Here is a 22,786-nt window from a genome sequence, read left to right as displayed (position 1 = left end):
ACCAGTTCAGGTCCCGGAAGGATTCATAGCTACTCCAGTGCTTCAGGACGCTCTAGTCCATTTGGTGAGTCTTATGGAGGGCGTGGCCCAGAATGGTACATTTCCAATGGCACCAGCCATTTCACAAGTTGGGAGAGGAGCACAAACTCCCACTACTCCCGCTCCGGAGTAGATGGCTTCCCAGAATCAGGCTCCAACAGCCCCGCCAGTTGGGGTAGTTCAGCCAGTTGTTGCGGCACAGACCGATGATAGGCCCGCCATGTCTTTTGAGGCCTTATTGAGACTGGATAAGTTTACTAAGCTCTTTCCAGTTCACTTCAGTGGTACACCTTCTGAGGACGCACAGGATTATCTTGAACGCTGCCATGAGGTTCTGCGGAACATGGGTATAGTTGAGACCAATGGGGTTGATTTTACTGTATTTCAGATGACGGGTTCTGCCATGAGGTGGTGGAGAGATTATACATTGACCCGACCAGTCGGATCGCCTGCACTTACCTGGGAGCAGTTCTCTCAGCTATTTCTGGAGAAGTTCCTCCCTATCACACTGAGAGAGGAATTCCACAAGCAATTTGAGCGTCTACAACAGGGCAGTGGATTTGGCCCGTGATGCTCTCCTTTTAATACCTACGGAGGGAGAGAGAGTGAGGAGGTTTATTGAGGGACTCATTCACCCTATCAGACTTCAGATGGCCAAGGAGACCGGAAGTGAGATTTCTTTTCAGGCGGCTGCTAATGTCGCAAGGAGGATCGAGATGGTTCTTGTACAGGAGAGAGGGCAGAGGTCCGATAAGAGGCCTCGTTAGTTCGGTGGTTTAAGTGGTGTCTCGTCTGGAGGCAGAGGTAATTTTGGTAGGGGTCATCCTCCCAGACCATTTCATTCTGCACTTCATGTATCTCCCAATGCTTCAGGGAGTCACGGTCTTGTTATGCCTTACTCTAGGCAGCTAGTATTCAATGCACATTCAGCTCCTATTAGTGCATCACCACTCCAGAGTTATTACAGCGGTTATCCAGCCCATTTGGATCAGCTTCAGCTTCAGCTTGAGCAGCCACGGCATCAAGATGGGTGTTATGAGTGTGGAAACATTGGTCACATCAGGAGGTATTGCCCTAGATTGATGAGTAACAGATCTCGACAAGATTCTCGTGCCATCATACCGGCACCGGTTGCTTCACCGCCTACTCAGCCAGCTAGAGGTAGGGGTCAGGCAGCTAGAGGTGGAGGTCAGGCCATTATAGGTGGAGGTCAGGCCATTAGATGTGGAGGCCAGCCAGTTAGAGGCCGTCCCAGGGACGCAATTCAGAGTGGTGGGGCCCAGTCCCAATTTTATGCTTTTCCAGTTAGGCCTGAGGCCGAGTCATCTGATGCTGTGATCACAGGTATTATTTCAGTTTTCCATAGAGATGCTTCAGTTCTATTTGATCCAGGATCTACTTATTCCTATGTGTCCTCTTATTTTGCTTCAAAATTGGTTGTGCCTTGTGATTCTCTGAGTGATTATGTGTGTGTATCTACACCGGTGGGAGACTCTATTGTAGTAGATCATGTCTATCATTCATGTGTGGTTACTATTGGTAATCTTGATAATAGTGTGGATCTTCTACTTCTTGATATGGTAGATTTTGATGTTATCTTGGGTATGGATTGGATGTCCCCTTATCATGCTATATTGAATTGTCATGCCAAGATAGTGACCCTAGCTATGCCGGGGTTACCTCGGTTAGAATGGAAAGGAACTTCTGGCCATATTGCCATCAGGGTTATTTCTTATATGAAAGCTCGGCGTATGGTAGAGAAAGGGTGTCTAGTCTATTTGGCTTATATTCACGATCCCAGTGCGGATGTCCCTTCTATGGACTCAGTACCAGTTGTTCATGAATTTCCAGAAGTATTTCCTGCAGATCTGCCGGGGATGCCACCCGACAGAGATATTGACTTGTGTATTGAATTGTCTCTGTGCACTCAGCCCATTTCTATTCCATCATACCGTATGGCCCCGCCAGAGTTGAAAGAATTGAAAGAGCAGTTACAAGACTTACTTGATCAGGGATTCATTAGACCCAGTGTCTAGCCCTGGGGTGCACCAGTATTATTTGTAAAGAATGAAGATGGCTCTATACGGATGTGTATAGACTATCGGTAGTTGAACAAGGCCACTATCAAAAACAAATATCCGCTTCCAAGAATTGATGACTTATTTGATCAGCTTCAGGGTGACAAGGTATTTTCGAAGATCGAATTGAGGTCTGGTTACCATCAGTTGAAGATTAGGGCATCTGATGTCCCTAAAATAGCTTTTCGAACTCGGTATGGGCATTAAAATTCCTAGTGATGTCATTTGGGTTGACAAATGCCCCAGTAGCATTTATGGATTTGATGAATCGGGTGTTCAAGCCTTATTTGGATTCTTTTGTGGTTGTATTCATTGATGATATCTTGATTTACTACAGCAGTCGAGAGGAACATGAGAAGCATCTTCGAAGTGTGCTTCACACCTTGAAGAATAATCAGTTATACCCAAGTTTTCAAAATGTGAATTTTGGTTAAACTCAATTGCCTTTTTGGGGCATGCTGTATCGGTAGAAGGCATAAAGGTGGATCCTAAGAAGATTGAGGCTGTTCAGAATTGGCCTAGACCTACTTCAGTTACAGAGATCCGGAGTTTCCTGTGTTTAGCAGGTTATTATCATCGGTTCATGGAAGGGTTTTCGGCTATAGCAAGCCCATTGACCAGATTGACCCAGAAAGGTGTCCCATTCAGATGGTCAGACGAGTGTGAGTTGAGCTTTCAGAAGCTCAAGATCGTTTTTACTACGGCGCCAGTGTTGGTATTACCCACAGGTTCAGGATCGTATACGGTATATTGCGGCGCATCTCACATTGGGCTTGGTGTAGTATTAATGCAAGATGGCAAGGTAATTGCATATGCGTCGCAGTAGTTGAAAGTTCACGAGAAGAATTATTCTGTTCATGACTTAGAATTGGCAGCCATTGTTCATGTGCTGAAGATTTGGAGGCATTACCTCTACGGTGTCTCATGTGAGGTATTTACTGATCATCGTAGCCTTCAGTATCTATTCAAACAAAAGGATCTTAATTTGAGGCAGAGAAGATGGTTGGAGTTGTTGAAAGACTATGATATTACCATTTTGTATCACCCCAGAAAGGCCAATGTGGTGGATGATGCTTTGAGTAGAAAGGTTGTAAGTATGGGCAGTCTTGCGTGTATTATGGTTGGTGAGAGGCCATTAGCTGCAGATGTTCAAACTTTGGCTAATCAATTCGTAAGGTTAGATATTTTAGAACCCAGTCAGGTTCTAGCTTGCATAGTCGCTCGGTCTTCTTTATATGAGCGCATCAGAGAGAGGCAGTATGATGATTCTTATTTACTTGTCTTTAAGGACATGGTGCGGCACGCTGATGCCAAACAGGTTGATGTGGAGGAAGATGGGGTTCTGCGAATGTAGGGTCGTATTTGTGTGCCTAATGTGGATGGGCTTCATGAATTAATTCTTGAAGAAGCACACAGTTCCAGGTATTTTATTCATCCAGGTACAGCCAAAATGCATCAAGATTTGCGGAAACATTATTGGTGGAGGAGAATAAAAAAGGATATAGTTGCATATGTAGCTCGGTGTCTGAATTGTCAGCAAGTTAAGTACGAACATCAGAAACCTGGTGGTTTGCTTCAGAAGTTAGAAATTCCTGAGTGGAAAAGGGAGCGTATCACTATGGATTTTGTTGTTGGGCTCCCACGGACTCAGAGAAAATTTGACGCAGTTTCGGTCATTGTGGACAGGTTGACCAAGTCAGCATATTTCATTCGAGTGGCAGTTACCTATTCTTCAGAGAGGTTAGCTGAAATTTACACTCATGAGATTGTCCGCCTTCACGGTGTGTCCGTATCTATTATTTTAGATCGAGGTACACAGTTTACCTCACATTTCTGGAGGGTTGTACAGTGTGAGTTAGGCACGCGGGTGGAGTTGAGTACAACATTTCATCCATAGACAGACGGACAGTCAGAGCGCACTATTCAGATATTGGAAGATATGCTTCGCACTTGTGTTATAGACTTTGGAGGTTCTTGGGATCATTTCTTGCCACTTGCAGAGTTTGTTTATAATAATAGCTACCAGTCAAGCATTCAGATGGCTCCATATGAGGCATTATACGGAAGGCGATGCCGATCTCCAGTTGGTTGGTTTGAACCGGGAGAGGCATAGTTGTTGGGTACCGATTTGGTACAGGATGTCTTGGATAAGGTCAAGATTATTCAGGATCGACTTCGCATAGCTCAGTCTAGGCAAAAGCGTTATGCCGACCTTAAAGTTCTTGATATTGCATTCATGGTTGGAGAAAGAATATTGCTCCAGGATGCCTTGGATAAGGTCAAGATTATCCAGGATCGACTTCGCACAGCTCAGTCTAGGCAAAAGAATTATGCCGACCGTAAAGTTCGTGATATTGCATTCATGGTTGGAGAAAGAATATTGCTCCGGGCTTCACCTATGAAAGGTGTAATGAGGTTCGGAAAGAAGGGCAAGTTCATCCCTAGGTATATCGGATCCTTTGAAATTCTTGAAAGGGTGGGTGAAGTAGCCTACAGGCTTGCATTACCACTTAGTTTATCAGCGGTTCATCCGGTGTTCCATGTGTCTATGCTCCGGAAATATCATGGTGATCCGTCCCATGTGTTAGATTTCAGCTCAGTCCAATTGGACAAAGATTTGACTTACGAGGAGGAACCGGTAGCTATTCTAGCCGGGCAGGTCCGACAGTTGAGGTCTAAGAGTTATCCTTCAATTCGGGTGCAATAGAGAGGTCAGCCGGTAGAGGCATCTACCTGGGAGTCCGAGTCGGACATGCGAAGTAAATATCTATACCTTTTCTCCAGCTTAGGTACTTTTTCTAACTCCGTTCGAGGACAAACGTTTGTTTTAGAGGTGGAGAATGTGATGACCCAAAATGTCATCTTTAAATCTAATAAGTAATTTTGTGTTCTAAGACCTCGAAGAGCACCATTTATCATTTCTCGACTTGCGTGCGCAGTCCGTAAAATTTTTCGAAAAGATTTCATGTGAAAAATGGATTAAAATGTGAAATAGAGCTTTAAAACTCAACTGAGATGACTTTGTTCAATATTTTTAGCAAACAGACTTGGATCAGTGTTTTGACATTTCCGGTAGTTCCGTATCATGATTTGGGACTTGGGCGTACGCCCGAAATTTAATTTGGAGGTCCCTAGCTCAAGTTATGACCATTTAACGGAACTAGCAATTTAAAGGCTAAAGATTCCAAGTTTGACCACGGGGTTGACTTTTGGATATCGAAGCCGGAATCCGATCTGGAAATTTGAACAGCTCTGTTATGTCATTTATGATTTGTGTGCCAAATTTGAAGTTATTCCGTATTCATTTAATATGTTTTGGCACGAGGTTTGCAAATTTAAAAGTTTTAAACTCAAAGTCTGAATCGAGGTGTGATTTGCATTTTCGGTGTTATTTGATGTGATTTGGGACCCCGAGTAAGTCCGTATTATGTTACGGGACTTGTTGGGATATTTGGATAGGGTCCCGAGGGGATCGGGTGAGTTTCGGACGAAATTCGGATTGTTTAGAGCATGTTGAAAGCAGCAGGTTCTTGGCAGAACTTGGTGTAATCGCACCAGCGCAATGGTGATCGCAGGTGCGCAACCGCATCTGCGAGAAGCTGGTCGCTTCTACGACCTGGGCACTGGACAATTGCATCGCTTCTGCGAAGAAATGGTGCGCAAATGCACAACCACTTCTGCAAAGGCTGCATCGCTTCTGCGGAAGAGACTGCGATCGTCTGGTCGTTTCTGCGACGTCGCAGGTGCGATAGAAATGTACGCAGATGCGGAACCTTACCTGGTAGCCCTACTTCGCAAATGCAATATTTTTCTCACAAATGCGTGACCGCAGGTGCGAAAATAAAGCCCGCAGATACAAAAATGCTGGGCAGAATATATAAAATCGGGTCTTAGCCACTTTTACTCATTTTTGAGTTTCAAGTCTCGGATTTGGGCGATTTCAAGGGGAATTTTCACAACCTTGAATTGGGTAAGTGTTATTTAACCAAAAGTGATTATATTTCATAAATTCATGTCTATATTAATCATTTATTTCGGATTTAGATGGAAGAAATTTGACTTTTTATAAAATCTTTCAAAAATAAAAAGTTAAGATTTGAAGGTCCATTTGATATCGGAATTGGACAATTTTTGTATGGTTAAACTCGTATCAGAATAGGTGTTCAGATTTCGCGAGTTTTTCCGAAATTTGAGACATGGGTCCCACTGTCGAATATTTAAATGTATTTCAGATTTTTATCCGAAAAATTTATAAATTAATATGAAATTAATTCCTATGATTAGTATTGAATATATCGAATTGTTTGTGAATTGATTTGAAGCTTTCGGAGACAAATTTAAAAGGAAAAGTTGTGGTTGAGTAATTGGTTAGAATTTGCAAAGCGAGGTAAGTATCGTGGTTAACCTTGACTTGAGGGAATAGAACCCTTAAATTAATTGCTATGTGAATTGCTTGTGAATGATGTATAGGCGAGGTGACGAGTGCTTATACGTCGTCAAAATTAATTGTTTGCATAATTATTTGAAAATCCTAAAATTTTTTTTAATACATGAATTAATTATTAAAATAATTATTTTTCTCCTATTCTTTGCCAAATATTAATTCTTAAATTCCTGTAATAATTGCTACATGCTTATTTGAATTATGTGCACTAATTGCTACTTGACATTTAGCATATTAAATATTAAACTGTCTATTTTTCTATGATTTTCGTAATAAAATGTTATTTGTCATTGTTTGGTTTATAAATAAATTATAATTATTATGTGCCTTGATGCTTAATAATTTCTCATTGGACATGGTACTTATTGGAGTAAGTTTTGCTATATTTATGAGTTGTTAAAATATATTGGGGGAACGGATTGCACGCCGCAACGGAAATGAAAGTAAATATATATATATATATATATATATATATATATATATATATATATATATATATATTGGGGGATCAGATTGCATGCCGCAATAGACTTATTTAAAAGTCAATATTGGGGGATCAGATTGCATGCCGCAACAGACTTATTTAAAAGTCTATATATATACTAGATTGAAATAAATATATGACAGGCTTGATTAAAAGGAATATATTGTGAGAGTGGGTTGCACGCTGCAACAGAATTGAATGTGAATATATTGGGAGAGCGGGTTGCACGCTGCAACAGAATTCGGTGAAATAATAATGGATTATGACCGCTGAGTTGGCTTCAATTATTATAAATGAGTTACCTGTTTTATTTTTATTATTTGTTATTGTTATTAATATTGCGTACAGGTTAATGTAAGTGAACCACCTTAGCCTCGTCACTACTTCGTCGAGGTTATGCTCAGCACTTACCAGTACATGGGGTCGGTTGTACTAATACTACACTCTGCACTTCTTGTGCAGATTTTGGAGTTGGTCCCAGCGGCGTACCATAGACTTGCTCGGATTTCAGCTACTCGGAAGAGACTTGAGGTATAACTGCATGGCGTCCACAGTTCTGAAGTCCCCGTCTATTTTATTTAGCTGTGTGTTTATTTCCAGAGAGCTTTATTTTTTTCAGACCTTTGTTTGTATTATTTTAGAAGCTCGTTCACTTGTGACACCAATTCTGAGGTAGTATTTAGACATCATTGTTTTTTATGGATTATTCACTATATTTCAAACTTTGCTTCCGCATTTGTTTCTTTGTTATTAATAAATTTAAAATTTTGTTTTAAAAATGAATAATATTATTCTAACGTTGTCTTGCCTAGCAAGTGAAATGTTAGGTGCCAACATGGTCCGAAGGTGGGAATTTCGGGTCGTGACACATGTTAAGGTACAAATATAACGATTCCAATTTTTACTATATAATTTGGAGGTGGTCAAGAATATTTTGCGTAACTTTGTTTATAATTTGTTTCAGATTGAAGTTGCATCTAAATATTCCACTGTTGATACACTGAAGCAGCAGCTTTGTTTTCTTCCTGCTAAGTATAAGGTTAGTTCTTTAGTGAAAAGTTTCTCTTTTAGGTTTGTTGGAAGAAAGCAAACCAAGTGGCAAGCATTGTATCCAGAAATTGGCTTATAATGATGTTCCATGTAAATTACATCTTGTTGATGACAATCGATGAGTTTGAATTTATCTGCTTAAGCGCCGAAGGTGTTCAGAGAAAGTGTATTATTACTACATAACACTATTTGTGCTGATGTGCTCTCATAATAATCATCATTACATGGCTTTAGGATTCAGGAGTTTTGACATTGTGACACCACTAGAATAAAAAATAATCACGTGGATCAAAAAGGGAAGATACATGATCATAATTGTGCTACTAACTAGTGTTACAAAGTATTAATAAGATGACCGGTCACTCTTTACAAGATTCATGTTTGTAGCTTTTCCCAAAGGGGTGGTTTGGCAGGTATTAGAAAAAATAATGCAAGTATTAGCTCTATGCATTATTAATATCTTGTTTGGTATATTTTTTCAATCTGTGTATAACTAATATTTATATTAGTTATACATCATACTTGGTATTATCCTATGTATAAGCAATGCATAGAAACCATAGCATTAGTAATACCAAGGCTACTAATGCATGCATTAGGTTGGTTAAAGACAAAATAATCCTTAAAGTCCCTTAACGCTTGAGAATATGGAGGGCATTTTTGTAAACAACTATTTTTTCTTAAAAATTATGCAATACATTATAATTTTAATACACCACACCAAATAGTAGATAAGAAATAATATCTGCATAACTAATGCTTGCATTACTAACTCATGCATTACTAATACACCTTATTCCGCACTATTCTTATACACCCTACCAAACGACCCCTAAGGTGTTAATCATGAAAGTCTAAGCAGTTGCATCTCTTGATTATTTGAAGTGAACATAATCCAACTGACGCAAAGGTCAGGCCTCATAGAGGGCTTATCGCAGTTAAGACTGCACCAACATATGCTGTTAAAAAATCTATTTACGCACATTTGATCTCTTTTCTCTAAATATGTAAATAATCAAGCAAGTTATTGTATTCTTGATCTCTGCTATGGGGTTTCTCAGTTAATTCTTGGGTTTGGTTCTTGATTGTTTTGGACTTTTTATTCTCTGTTTCAGCTTAGTGTGCATCCAAATTATTACTTTGTGGTTTTGTATTTTTTTTAATCTTTTGCTTTAGTTTTGATCTTTTTTCTATATGAAGTTTATGCATGCATCTTAGTGTTTCTAAATTAAACATGTTTTCTTATTAGTTTTATTTCTGTTTAAGTTCAGTTTGAAATTGAACTGAAAGATTTTGACTGCAAATTGGACAATCTTGCAATAGTTAGTGGTGTTGAATCTGCTAAGCTAATTCATTAGTGGGGTTCTACTTGTTGCCATTACTTCTTTTCATCTTTTTTTAGCACGAGGGTCTATCGGAAACAGCCTATCTACCCTTCCAGGGTAGAGGTAAGGCTGCGTATATCTTACCCTCCCCAGACCCCACTTATGAGAATTTATTAGGTTTGTTGTTGTCGTTGCTACAGGGTTTCTCACACTTCTAGTCCTGATAAATTGTTTCTTGCATTATTAGTAGCACTATTACTGCCTCAACTATTAGGAATCTGGCGATGTGCTCGTTCTTTCATGACATTTCCCCTCGAACAAAAGGGTAGAGCAGATGTTTTAAGGACATGCATATCCTCGTCCTCCCCCACCCCCTACCACCAAAAAAAACACTTTTCATCTTTGGTCAGGCTCCTCTCTCCCAGTTAAGCAGACCTTTTTTGAGATCTAATGTATGGCTAACAATATTGGAACTAAGAAGAAAATTAAGTGAAGAAGTTTTTCTTCCCTTGATTTGGGTTAAATTCACAACAAAACGTTAGGGTTTCTGCATGAGATAGGGGATAGGGACGGCACGGAGTTTGCAGGGAAGAATTCTGGTGAGTTTCAATATAGGACATGGGGCACTGCAAGTTGGAAGCTTCTGCAAAGGGTAGGGATCTAACATTAGGAGTTGTGCTACAGTGGTGGGGTGCAAGGTGTTAGATTAGGCACGAAAGACAAGAGAAGAGTGATGGCAAAGGGGTTGGGGTCAGATAATAGAGCATGGAAGGCTCTAGGGGGCGGTGGGAGGACATGCGGGAATTTAAGGCTAACCGAGGGGGAGGCAGTAGGGAATTCAGAACCTGCTAAGGTGGAGGTAGGTTGCGAAGGGTGGCCTTAATAGCAATATGTAAAATAGCATCTTTAAAGCTCTGTATCGGCAAATCCAATATTTTTGGCATTAAAAATTATTAGAAGGACTAGTTTAGCTAATTCCTTCTCAAAAGGACGACTAGTTTAGCTAGTGCCCAATCAGTGGCGTAGGTAGGAATCTCGCTAAGGGTATTCAAACTTTAAAGAAGTTTCGATGAACGGATGCACCAAAGTTTTTAAATCAAACAAGTAATATTTAACTAATAAACCATAAAAATAATAACTATAATAGAAATACAATTTTATAAATCAAAACTAACATAAACAAACAACAAAAGATATTCTAGTAAGCAATCAAAGGAAAGACAGAGTTGAGAGGGTTTGTACCCCGTAAAGAGCTTTTTGTTAAAGAAATTTTTGTAGAGCTTGACTTTTAAATTTTATAATTTATTTAATAATCACTTTTAATTAATCAAATTACTTGATTGGTTGTTTGTTTTTACTCAAATTTTAAGCTTTAACAGTTGTTTATCAAGAAATTTATGGATTAAAAAAGTAGAGTCAATTAGAACAAACATGGTGATCTCTGTTTAGTTTTAATTTGGAGAACATGAACTCCGCCTCATTTTGAACACCCTTGACCATTGGACTAACTCTTACACCTATGTTAAGGATATTCAAAATATAATATATGATCATGTAAAGTGGTATTCGACCTATATACACCATGTAATTGTTTGGTGAAGGGTCTTTGGCTGATCATCTTTGGGACAAAGTAGCTATGCCACTGTGCCCGATAATTGTGGGATTGGATGCTAGAGATAGTATACGAGGAATAAACGTAAAAGTCCCCACAAGTTGAGGGGTTAGGGATGTAATTCCTTTTGTTTGCTGAATAATAATTTCTGGTCCCACTTTAATTATCAAATAATGATTTGTTGTCTGACTTTATTATTTTGTGCCCACGGGACTGCTATCTTGTCTATATTCTGTCTAAGATACTGAAAAGTCTGGCAGTACATCAATGGTTTTCACTCGTACATGTGATGCAACTCGTCTACTGGCTCTGATGCTTCGAAATCTTGGCTTGAGAGCTATACCAATTAGTGGTCAGATGACTCGGGTATATTTTTGAACTTCAAGGCATGCATCTTTTCACTTTGCTGGTTCTATTTCATCCCCCCTCAAAATATCATCTTTTATTGGACAGGCAAAAAGGCTTGGAGCTCTAAACAAATTTAAGGCTGGAGAGTGCAAGATCCTTATCTGTACTGATGTATCCAGTCGAGGACTTAATATCCCATCTGTTGATATGGTTATCAACTATGATATTCCAACAAACTCAAAGGTGGATCTTTTTATTCTTACTGCTTGGATAGTTGTATGCTGTTTTTTTTTATGATCATTGGGGTGGTCCTGGATTTATTTATGGCTAGGCATGGACCTTTTTGGGTTAGGAAGTTTTTGAAAAACTTTTCAAAGGTGTTGGTCTGTGTTTTAGCTTTCAAAAAATAATACCTAAAACTTCTTCCACGCTCCCTCCATTGAAAAAAAAAACTTTTTCCACTCCCAAAACACTCACAAATCTTCCAAAAAACTGCAGCTATCCAGACAAGTTTTCTTTGTGAACAAACTTTTTCTTCCAAAAAGTTCTTTCAGAACAAACTTTTTAAGAGATATCTAAATTCTGTAGTTCAGCTTGTTTGTAATTTGAAAAAAATCAAACACTAAGTGATTTCTTTCCATCCTTCCAAGCCTTGGTGGGTAGAGTTACCCAGTACCTGTGCTGGTGTGAGCGGTAGTTGGTATCCGGTGGAATGTGCCAGCAAGCTGGCCCAGATACCACAATCAAAAAAATTAAAAGAATATATCGGTCCTTTGTTTATGCAATAAGATCAATGAAACTTGACTTCATACTCATCATTTCAATCTGAATAATCTTAGTTTTGTTTTCTGATGCGATTTTAGCTTTGTATACGGTCAAAATAGATTTTGGCATCCGTACGTTTGATCTAGTTCGAACGGTAATGTCACGACCCAAAATTTCCATCTTCGGACCGTGATGGCGCCTAACATTTCACTTGCTAGGCAAACCAACGTTAGAATAATATTAACTAATTTTTAAACAATCTTTAAATTACTAATAATCAAATAAACAAATGCAGAAGCAAAGTTTGAAATATAGTGAAATAATTCATAAAAATGACGGTGTCTAAATACCATCCCAGAATTGGTGTCACAAGTGCACGAGCTTCTACAATAAATACAAATAAAGGTCTAAATAAAATAAAGTTGTCTGGAAAAAAAAACACACAGCTAAAATAAAATAGACGGGGACTTCAGAACTGCGGACGCCATGCAGTTATACCTCAAGTCTCCTCTGGTAGCTGAAATCCAAGAAAGTCTACGGTACGCCACTAGGATCAACTCCAAAATCTGCACAAGAAGTGCAGAGTGTAGTATCAATACAACCGACCACATGTAATGGTAAGTGCTGAGCCTAACCTCGACGAAGTAGTGACGAGGCTAAGACGAGGCACTTACATTAACTTGTACGCAATATTAGTAACAATAACAATAATAGAAATAATTCAGGTAACTCATTTATAATAATTGAAGCCAACTAAGCAGTCATAACCAATTATCATTTCCATTAATTTTGTTGCAGCGTGCAACCCGCTCTCACAATATATTCACATTCAATTCTGTTGCGGCGTGCAACCCGCTCCTCCAATATATTCATTTTAATCAAGTCTGTTTCGGCGTGCAACCTGATCCTCCAATATGGACTTTTAATAAGTCCGTTGCGGCGTGCAACCCGATCCTCCAATATGGACTTTTTAATAAGTCTGTAGCGGCGTGCAACCCAATCCTCCAATATGGACTTTTTAATAAGTCTGTTGCGGCGTGCAAACCGATCCTCCAATATGGACTTTTTAATAAGTCTGTTGCGGCGTGCAACCCGATCCTCCAATACATTCATTATAATTAATTCTGTTGCGGCGTGCAACCCGATCCTCCAATATATTCATTATAATCAATTCTTTTGCGGCGTGCAACCCGCTCCTCCAACATATTCATTTACCAATTCTTATAAAAGAAAATTTTCAAATAATTGCAACAATTGATATAAAATTATAAGACAACAAGCATACAATAATTATGATTTAATTATGAAACAAACAATGTCAAATAGCAAATTATTATAGTAGCATGTAACAATTAATGCAGGAATTCAAGAATTAATATTTGACAAAGAATAGGAGAGAAACAATTATTATAAAAATTAATTCATGATTTAAAATAATTTATGATTTTTCAAGTAAGTAGACAAACAATTAATTTGACGACGTATAGACACTTATCACCTCGCCTATACGTCGTTCACATGCAATTCACATAATAAACAATTTAAGGGTTCTATTCTCTCGAGTCAAGATTAACCACGACACTTACACTCAACCATAGCTTTTCCTTTTAAATTTATCTCCAAAAGCTTCAAATCTATTCACAAACAATTCGATATATTCAATACTAATCATAGGAATTAATTCCATATGAATTTACTAATTTTCCGGATAAAATTCGAAATTCATTAAAATATTCAGCAGTGGGACCCATATCTCAAATCTCGGAAATATTTACGAAATCCGAACACCCATTCCGAGACGAGTCCAACCATACAAAAATTATCCAATTCTGATATCAAATGGACCTTCAAATCTTAATTTTTCGTTTTTAAAAGATTTTTGAAAAATCTAATTTTTCTTCCATAAATTCACGGATTCATGATATAAATAAGTATAAATCATGAAATATAATCAATATAGGATAAGGAACACTTACCCCAATGTTTTTCCGTGAAAATCGCCCAAAATCGCCTCTTGAGGTTTTAGGTTTTGAAGATTTGGGAAATGAATCAAAAATCCCGTCCAAAAGTCATTTTGTTCAGCTGCAGGTGTCACAATTGCGACCTGAGCTTCTAAAATGCGAAGCTCGCAAATGCGAAGAAACAATCGCAATTGCGATGCCCTTCACAATCCCGCTACCTTCGCAAATGCCAAGATTATGTCGCATTGGCGACAATTGGCCCTTCGCAATTGCAAAGATAAACTCGCAATTGCGAGAACTGCTGGCGTAGGCTTTCTTCGCAATTGCGATAAAAATCTCGCAATTGCCATACCTGCTTGGTTCGCATTTGCGATGCCTAATCTCGTAATTGCGAGATCAGAGGCCTGCAACAGGTTCAGTTATACCAGCAAATTTTCTAAGTTCAAAACATCCGTGGGCTATCCGAAACTCACCCGAGCCCCTCGGGACCTTATCCAATTATCCCAACAAGTCCCGTAACATAATACGGACTTACTCGGGGTCTCAAATCACATCAAATAACATCAAAATTTCGATTCACACCTCGATTCAGACTTTGAGTTTTAAACTTTTCCATTTGCAAATCTCATGCCAGAACATATTAAATGAATCCGAAATGACTTCAAATTTGGCACATAAGTCATAAATAACATAACGGAGCTGTTCAAATTTCCAGAATCAGATTCCGGCTCCGATATCAAAAAGTCAACCCCGTGGTCAAACTTGAAAATCTTTAGCCTTTAAATTACTAGTTTCCGTTAAATGGTCATAACTTGAGCTAGGGACCTCCAAATTAAATTTCGGACATACGCCCAAGTCCCAAATCACGATACAGAGCTACCGGAACTGTCAAAACACTGATCCGGGTCCGTTTTCTCAAAAAGTTGACCAAAGTCAACTCAGTTGAGTTTTAAGGCTCTATTTCACATTTTAATCCATTTTTACATGAAAACTTTCCGAAAAATTATACGGACTGCGCACGCAAGTCGAGGAATGATAAATGGTATTTTTTGAGGTCTTAGAACACATAATTACTTATTAAATTTAAAGATGACATTTTGGGTCATCACATTCTCCACCTCTAAAACAAACGTTCGTCCTCGAACGGAGTTAGAAAAAAATATACCTGAACTGGAGAAAAGGTGTGGATATTTACTCCGCATGTCCGATTCGGACTCCCAGGTAGATGCCTCTACCGGCTGACCTCTCCATTGCACCCGAACTGACGGATAACTCTTAGACCTCAACTGTCGGACCTGTCAGGCTAGAATAGCCACCGGCTCCTCCTCGTAAGTCAAATATTTGTCCAATTGGACTGAGCTGAAATCTAACACATGAGACGGATCACGATGGTATTTCCGGAGCATAAACACATGGAACACCGGATGAACCGCTAATAAAATAGGTGGTAATGCAAGCCTATAGGCTACTTCACTCACCCTTTCAAGAATTTCAATGGGTCCGATATACCTAGGGCTCAACTTGCCCTTCTTTCCGAACCTCATTACACCTTTCATAGGTGAAACCCGGAGCAATATTCTTTCTCCAACCATGAATGCAATATCACGAACTTTACGGTCGGCATAACTCTTTTTCCTAGACTAAGCTGTGCGAAGTCGATCCTGAATAATCTTGACCTTATCCAAGGCATCCTGTACCAAATTGATACCCAACAACCGAGCCTCTCCCGATTCAAACAAACCAACTGGCGATCGACAACGCCTTCCGTATAATGCCTCATATGGAGCCATCTGAATCCTCGACTGGTAGCTATTATTATAAGTAAACTCCGTAAGTGGCAAGAAATGATCCCCAAGAACCTCCAAAGTCTATAACACAAGCGCAAAGCATATCTTCCAATATCTGAATGGTGCGCTCTGACTGTCCGTCTGTCTGTGGATGAAATGTTGTACTCAACTCAACCCGCGTGCCTAACTCACGCTGTACAGCCCTCCAGAAATGTAAGGTAAACTGTGTACCTCGATCTGAAATAATAGACACGGGCACACCGTAAAGGCGGACAATCTCACGAATGTAAATTTCAGCTAACCTCTCTAAAGAATAGGTAACTGCCACTGGAATGAAACGTGCTGACTTGGTCAACCTGTCCACAATGACCCAAACTGCGTCAAATTTTCTCTGAGTCCGTGGGAGCCTAACAACAAAATCTATAGTGATACGTTCTCACTTCCACTCAGGAATTTCTAACTTCTGAAACAAACCACGAGGTCTCTAATGCTCGTACTTAACTTGCTGACAATTCAGACACCGAGCTACATGTGCAACTATATCCTTTTTCATTCTCCTCCACCAATAATGTTGCCACAAATCTTGATACATTTTGGCGGTACTTGGATGAATAGAATACCTGGAACTGTGTGCTTCTTCAACAATTAATTCACGAAGCCCATCCATATTAGGAACACAAATAGGACCCTGCATTCGCATAACCCCATCTTCCCCCATAGCAACATGTTTGGCATCATCGTGCCGCACCGTGTCCTTAAGGACAAGTAAATAAGGATCATCATACTGCCTCTCCCTGATGCGCTCATATAAAGAAGACCGAGTGACTGTGCAGGATAGAACCCGACTAGGTTCTGAAACATCTAACCTCACGAATTGATTAGCCAAAGTCTGAACATCTGCAGCTAATGGCCTCTCACCAACCGGAATATATGCAAGACTGCCCATACTCACAGCCTTTCTACTCAAAGCATCGGCCACCACATTGGCCTTTCCGGGGTGATACAAAATGGTGATATCATAGTCTTTCAACAACTCCAACCATCTTCTCTGCCTCAAATTAAGATCCTTTTGTTTGAACAGATACTGAAGGCTACGATGATCAGTAAATACCTCACACGAGACACCGTAGAGGTAGTGCCTCTAAATCTTCAGCGCATGAACAATGGCTTCCAATTCTAGGTCATGAACAGGATAATTCTTCTCGTGAACTTTCAACTGCCGCGACGCATAAGCAATTACCTTGCCATCTTGCATTAATACTGCACCAAGCCCAATGTGAGATGTGTCACAATATACTGTATACGATCCTGAACCTGTGGGTAATACCAACACTGGCGCCGTAGTCAAAGCGGTTTTGAGCTTCTGAAAGCTCAACTCACACTCGTCTGACCATCTGAATAGGACACCTTTCTGGGTCAATCTGGTCAATGGGCTTGCTATAGATGAAAACCCTTCCACGAACTGATGATAATAACCTGCTAAACCTAGGAAACTCCGGATCTCTGTAACTGAAGTAGGTCTAGGCTAATTCTGAACAGCTTCAATCTTCTTAGGATCCAACTTTATGCCTTCTGCCAATACAACATGCCCCAAAAAGGCAACTGAGTCTAACCAAAACTCACATTTTGAAAACATGGCATATAACTAATTATTCTTCAAAGTGTGAAGCACACTTCGAAGATGCTGCTCATGCTCCTCTCGACTGCTGGAGTAAATCAAGATATCATCAATGAATACAACCACAAAAGAATCCAAAAAAGGCTTGAACACCCGATTCATCAAATCTATAAATGCTGTTGGGGCATTTGTCAACCCAAATGACATCACTAGGAATTCTTAATGCCCATACAGAGTCCGAAAAGCTGTTTTAGGGACATCAGATGCCCTAATCTTAAACTGATGGTAACCAGACCTCAAATCAATCTTCGAGAATACCTTGGCACCCTGAAGCTGATCAAATAAGTCATCAATTCTTGGCAGCGGATATTTGTTTTTGATAGTGGCCTTGTTCAATTGCCGATAGTCTATACGCATCCGCATAGAGCCATCTTTCTTCTTTACAAATAATACTGGTGCACCCCAGGGCAAGACACTGGGTCTAATGAATCCCTGATCAAGCAAGTCTTGTAACTGCTCTTTCAATTCTTTCAACTCTGGCGGGGCCATACGGTATGGTGGAACAGAAATGGGCTGAGTGCCCGGAGCCAAATCAATACAGAAGTCAATATCTCTGTCGGGTGGCATCCCCGGCAGATCTGCAGGAAATACTTCTGGAAATTCACGAACAACTGGTATTGAGTCCATAGAAGGAACATCCGTATTGGGATTGCGAATATAAGCCAAATAAGCTAGACACCCTTTCTCTACCATATGCCGAGCTTTCATATAAGAAATAACCCTGCTGGCAGAATGGCCAGGAGTTCCTTTCCACTCTAACCGAGTTAACCCCAGCATAGCTAGGGTCACTGTCTTGGCATGACAATCCAATATAGCATGATAATGGGACAGCCAATCCATACCCAAGATGACATCAAAATCTACCATATCAAGAAGTAGAAGATCCACACTAGTCTCAAGATTACCAATAATAACCACACATGAACGATAGACATGATCTACTATAGAGTCTCCCACTGGTGTAGATACACACACAGAAGCACTCAGAGAATCACAAGGCACAACCAAATATGAAGCAAAATAGGAGGACACAAAGGAATAATTAGATTCTGGATAAAATAGAACTGAAGCATCTCTATGGCAAACTGGAATAATACCTGTGATTACAGCATCAGATGACTCGGCCTCAGGCCTAGCTGGAAAAGCATAAAATCAGGGCTGAGCCCCACCACTCTGAACTACGTCCCTGAGACGGCCTCTGACTGGCTGGCCTCCACCTTTAACGGCCTGACCTCCACCTCTAATGGCCTGACCCCCACCTCTAATAGCCTGACCTCCACCTCTAGCTGCCTGACCCCTACCTCTAGTGGCCGAGCAGGCGGTGAAGCAACCGATGCCGGTATGATGGCACGAGAATCTTGCCGAGATCTGTTACTCGCCAATCTCGGGCAATACCTCCTGATGTGACCAATGTTCCCACACTCATAACACCCATCCTGATGTCGTGGCTGATGAAGCTGAAGCTGACCCAAATAGGTCAGATAAGCACTGTAGTAACTCTGGAGTGGCGATGCACTAAATACTGGCTGCCCATAGTAAGGCATAATAGGACCGTGACTCCCTGAAGCACCGGGAGATACATGAAGTGCTAAATGAAATGGTCTGGGAGGATGTCCCCTACCAAAATTACCTCTGCCTCCAGACGAGGCACCTCTAAAACCACCGAACAGACGAGGCCTCTTATCGGACCTTTGCCCTCTCTCCTATGCAAGAACTATCTCGATCCTCCTTGCGACATTAGCAGCCGCCTGAAAAGAAATCTCACTTTCGGTCTCCTTGGCCATCTGAAGTCTGATAGGGTGAGTGAGTCCCTCAATAAACCTCCTCACTCTCTCTCCCTCCGTAGGTAGTAAAAGGAGAGCATGACGGGCCAAATCCACAAAACGGGACTCATACTAAGTAACAGTCATACTGCCCTGCTGTAGACGCTCAAATTGCTTGCGGAATTCCTCTCTCAGTGTGATAGGAAGGAACTTTTCAAGAAATAGCTGAGAGAACTGCTCCCATGTAAGTGCAGGCGATCCGACTGGTCGGGTCAATGTGTAATCTCTCCACCACCTCTTGGCGGAACCCGTCATCTGAAATACAGCAAAATCAACCCCATTGGTCTCAACTATACCCATGTTCCGTAGCACCTCATGGCAGCGTTCAAGATAATCATGTGGGTCCTCAGAAGGTGTACCACTGAAGTGAACTGGAAAGAGCTTGGTAAACTTATCCAGTCTCAATAAGGCCTTAAAAGACATGGCGGTCCTATCACCAATCTGTGCCGCAACAACTGGCTGAACTACCCCAACTGGCGGGGCTGCTGGAGCCTGATTCTGGGGAGCCATCTGCTCCAAAGTGGGAGTAGTGGGAGTTTGTGCTCCTCCCCCAGCCTGTGAGACGGCTAGTGCCACTGGAAATGTACCATTCTGGGCCACGCCTTCCATAAGACTTACCAAACGGACTAGAGCGTCCTGAAGTACTGGAGTAGCTATGAATCCTTTCGGGACCTGAACTGGTCCAATTGGTACATTCTGAACTGGAACCTCCTCCTCCTAAAGGTCCACCTGAGGTTCTACAACAGGTGCAGCTGCTCGAGCTTTGGACTGAGCTCTACCTCGGCCTCTTCCTCAGCCTCTAGCACGACTTCGACCTCGACCTCTACCCCTGGCCATAGTTGCCACCGGGGGTTCTGGTCCCTGTCCATCTGTAGAGGTATTACGTGTTCTCATCATCTGCGAGAGAATAAGAGTAGAATGGTTCAATCATCGATGATAGAATTAATTTGCACGACAGAATAAGAAAGAAGTGATATTGTTCCTAAACTTCATAGCCTCTGAGAGATAAGTACAGACGTCTCCGTACCGATCCTTCAGACTCTACTAAGCTTGCTCATGACTCAAGAGACCTATGTAACCTAGTACTTTGATGCCAACTGTCACGACCCGAAATTCCCACCTTCGGACTGTGATGACGCCTAACATTTCACTTGCTAGGCAAGCGAACGTTATAATAACGTTAACCAATTTTTAAACAATCTTTAAATTACTAATAATCAAAGAAACAAATGCAGAAGCAAAGTTTAAAATATAGTGAAATAATCCATAAAAATGACAGTGTCTAAATACCATCCCAGAATTGGTGTAACAAGTGCACGAGCTTCTAGAATAAATACAAAAATAGGTCTAAATAAAATAAAGTTGTCTGAAAATAAACACACAGCTAAAGCAAAATAGACGGGGAATTCAGAACGGCGGACACCATGCAGTTATACCTCATGTCTCCTTTGGTAGCTGAAATCCAAGCAATTCTATGGTACGTCGCTGGGATCAACTCCAAAATCTGCACAAGAAGTACAGAGTGTAGTATCAGTACAACCGACCCCATGTATTGATAAGTGCTAAGCCTAACCTCGATAAAGTAGTGACGAGGCTAAGGCGGGTCACTTACATTAACCTGTACGCAATATTAGTAACAACAACAATAATATAAATAATTCAGGTAACTCATTTATAATAATTGAAGCTAACTCAGCAGTCATTACCAATTATCATTTCCATCAATTCTGTTGCAGCGTGCAACCCGCTCTCACAATATATTCACATTCAATACTGTTGCGGCGTGCAACCCGCTCCTCCAATATATTTATTTTAATCAAGTCTGTTGCGGCGTGCAACCCGATCCACCAATATATATATATCGACTTTTAATATATATATATGTATGTATGTATGTCGACTTTTAAATAAGTCTGTTGCGGCGTGCAACCCGATCCTCCAATATGGACTTTTAATAAGTCTGTTGCGGCGTGCAACCCGATCCTCCAATATGGACTTTTCAGTAAGTCTGTTGCGGCGTGCAACCCGATCCTCCAATATGGACTTTTTAATAAGTCTGTTGCGACGTACAAATTGATCTTCCAATATGGACTTTTTAATAAGTCTGTTGGGGCAACCCAATCCTCCAATACATTCATTATAATTAATTCTGTTGCGGCATGCAACCCGATCCTCCAATATATTCATTATAATCAATTGTGTTGCGGCGTGCAACCCGCTCCTCCAACATATTCATTTACCAATTCTTATAGAAGAAATTTCCCAAATAACTGCAACAATTGATATAAAATTATAAGACAACAAGTATACAATAATTCTGATTTAATTATAAAACAAACAATGTCAAATAGCAAATTATTATAGAAATGAGGGAGAAAATAGGCAGTTTAATATTTAATATTCTAAATATCAAATAACAATTAAGTCACATAATTCAAGTAGCATGTAACAATTAATGCAGGAATTCAAGAATTAATATTTGACAAAGAATAGGAGAAAAACAATTATTATAAAAATTAATTCATGATTTAAAATAATTTATGATTTTTCAAGTAAGTAGGCAAACAATTAATTTGACAACGTATAGACACTCGTCACCTCGCCTATACGTCGTTCACATGCAATTCACATAACAAACAATTTAAAGGTTCTATTCCCTCGAGTCAAGGTTAACCACGACACTTACCTCGCTTTGCAAATTCTAATCAATTACTCAACCACAGCTTTTCCTTTTAAATTTGTCTCCAAAATCTTCATATTTATTCACAAACAATTCGATATATTCAATACTAATCATAGGAATTAATTCCATATGAATTTACTAATTTTTCGGATAAAATCTGAAATTCATTAAAATATTCGGCAGTGGGACCCACGTCTCAAATCTCAGAAAAACTTATGAAATCCGAACACTCATTCCGAGACGAGTCCAACCATATAAAAATTATCCAATTCCGATATCAGATGGACCTTCAAATATTAATTTTTCATTTTTGGAAAATTTTTGAAAAATCTGATTTTTCTTCCATAAATTCACGGATTCGTGATATAAATGAGTATGAAATCATAAAATATAATCAATATAGGATAAGAAACACTTACCCCAATGTTTTCCCGTGAAAATCGCCCAAAATCGCCTCTTGAGGTTTTAGGTTTTGAAGATTTGGGAAATGAATCAAAAATCCCGTCAAAAATTCATTTTGTTCAGCTGCAGGTGTCGCAATTGCGACCTGAGCTTCGCAAATGCGAAGAAACAATCGCAATTGCGATGCCCTTCACAATCCCGCTACCTTCGCAAATGCCAAGATTATGTCGCATTTGCGATAATTGGCCCTTCGCAATTGCAAAGATAAACTCGTAATTGCGAGAACTGCTGGCGTAGGCTTTCTTCG

The 22,786-nt window shown here is 40.1% G+C and overlaps 1 pseudogene; it reads left to right on the top strand.

The window, feature by feature from the left end:
• LOC107805866 (DEAD-box ATP-dependent RNA helicase 10-like) overlaps positions 1–22,786 on the top strand; it is a 35,151-nt pseudogene that overhangs the window by 5,120 nt on the left and 7,245 nt on the right.

Source organism: Nicotiana tabacum, chromosome 12 (genome assembly GCF_000715075.1).
Source record: "Nicotiana tabacum cultivar K326 chromosome 12, ASM71507v2, whole genome shotgun sequence".
NCBI classification, from domain to species: Eukaryota; Viridiplantae; Streptophyta; class Magnoliopsida; order Solanales; family Solanaceae; genus Nicotiana; species Nicotiana tabacum.
The sequence above is the reverse complement of the archived record's forward strand: the minus strand, read 5'-3'. Positions and strand labels throughout refer to the sequence as shown.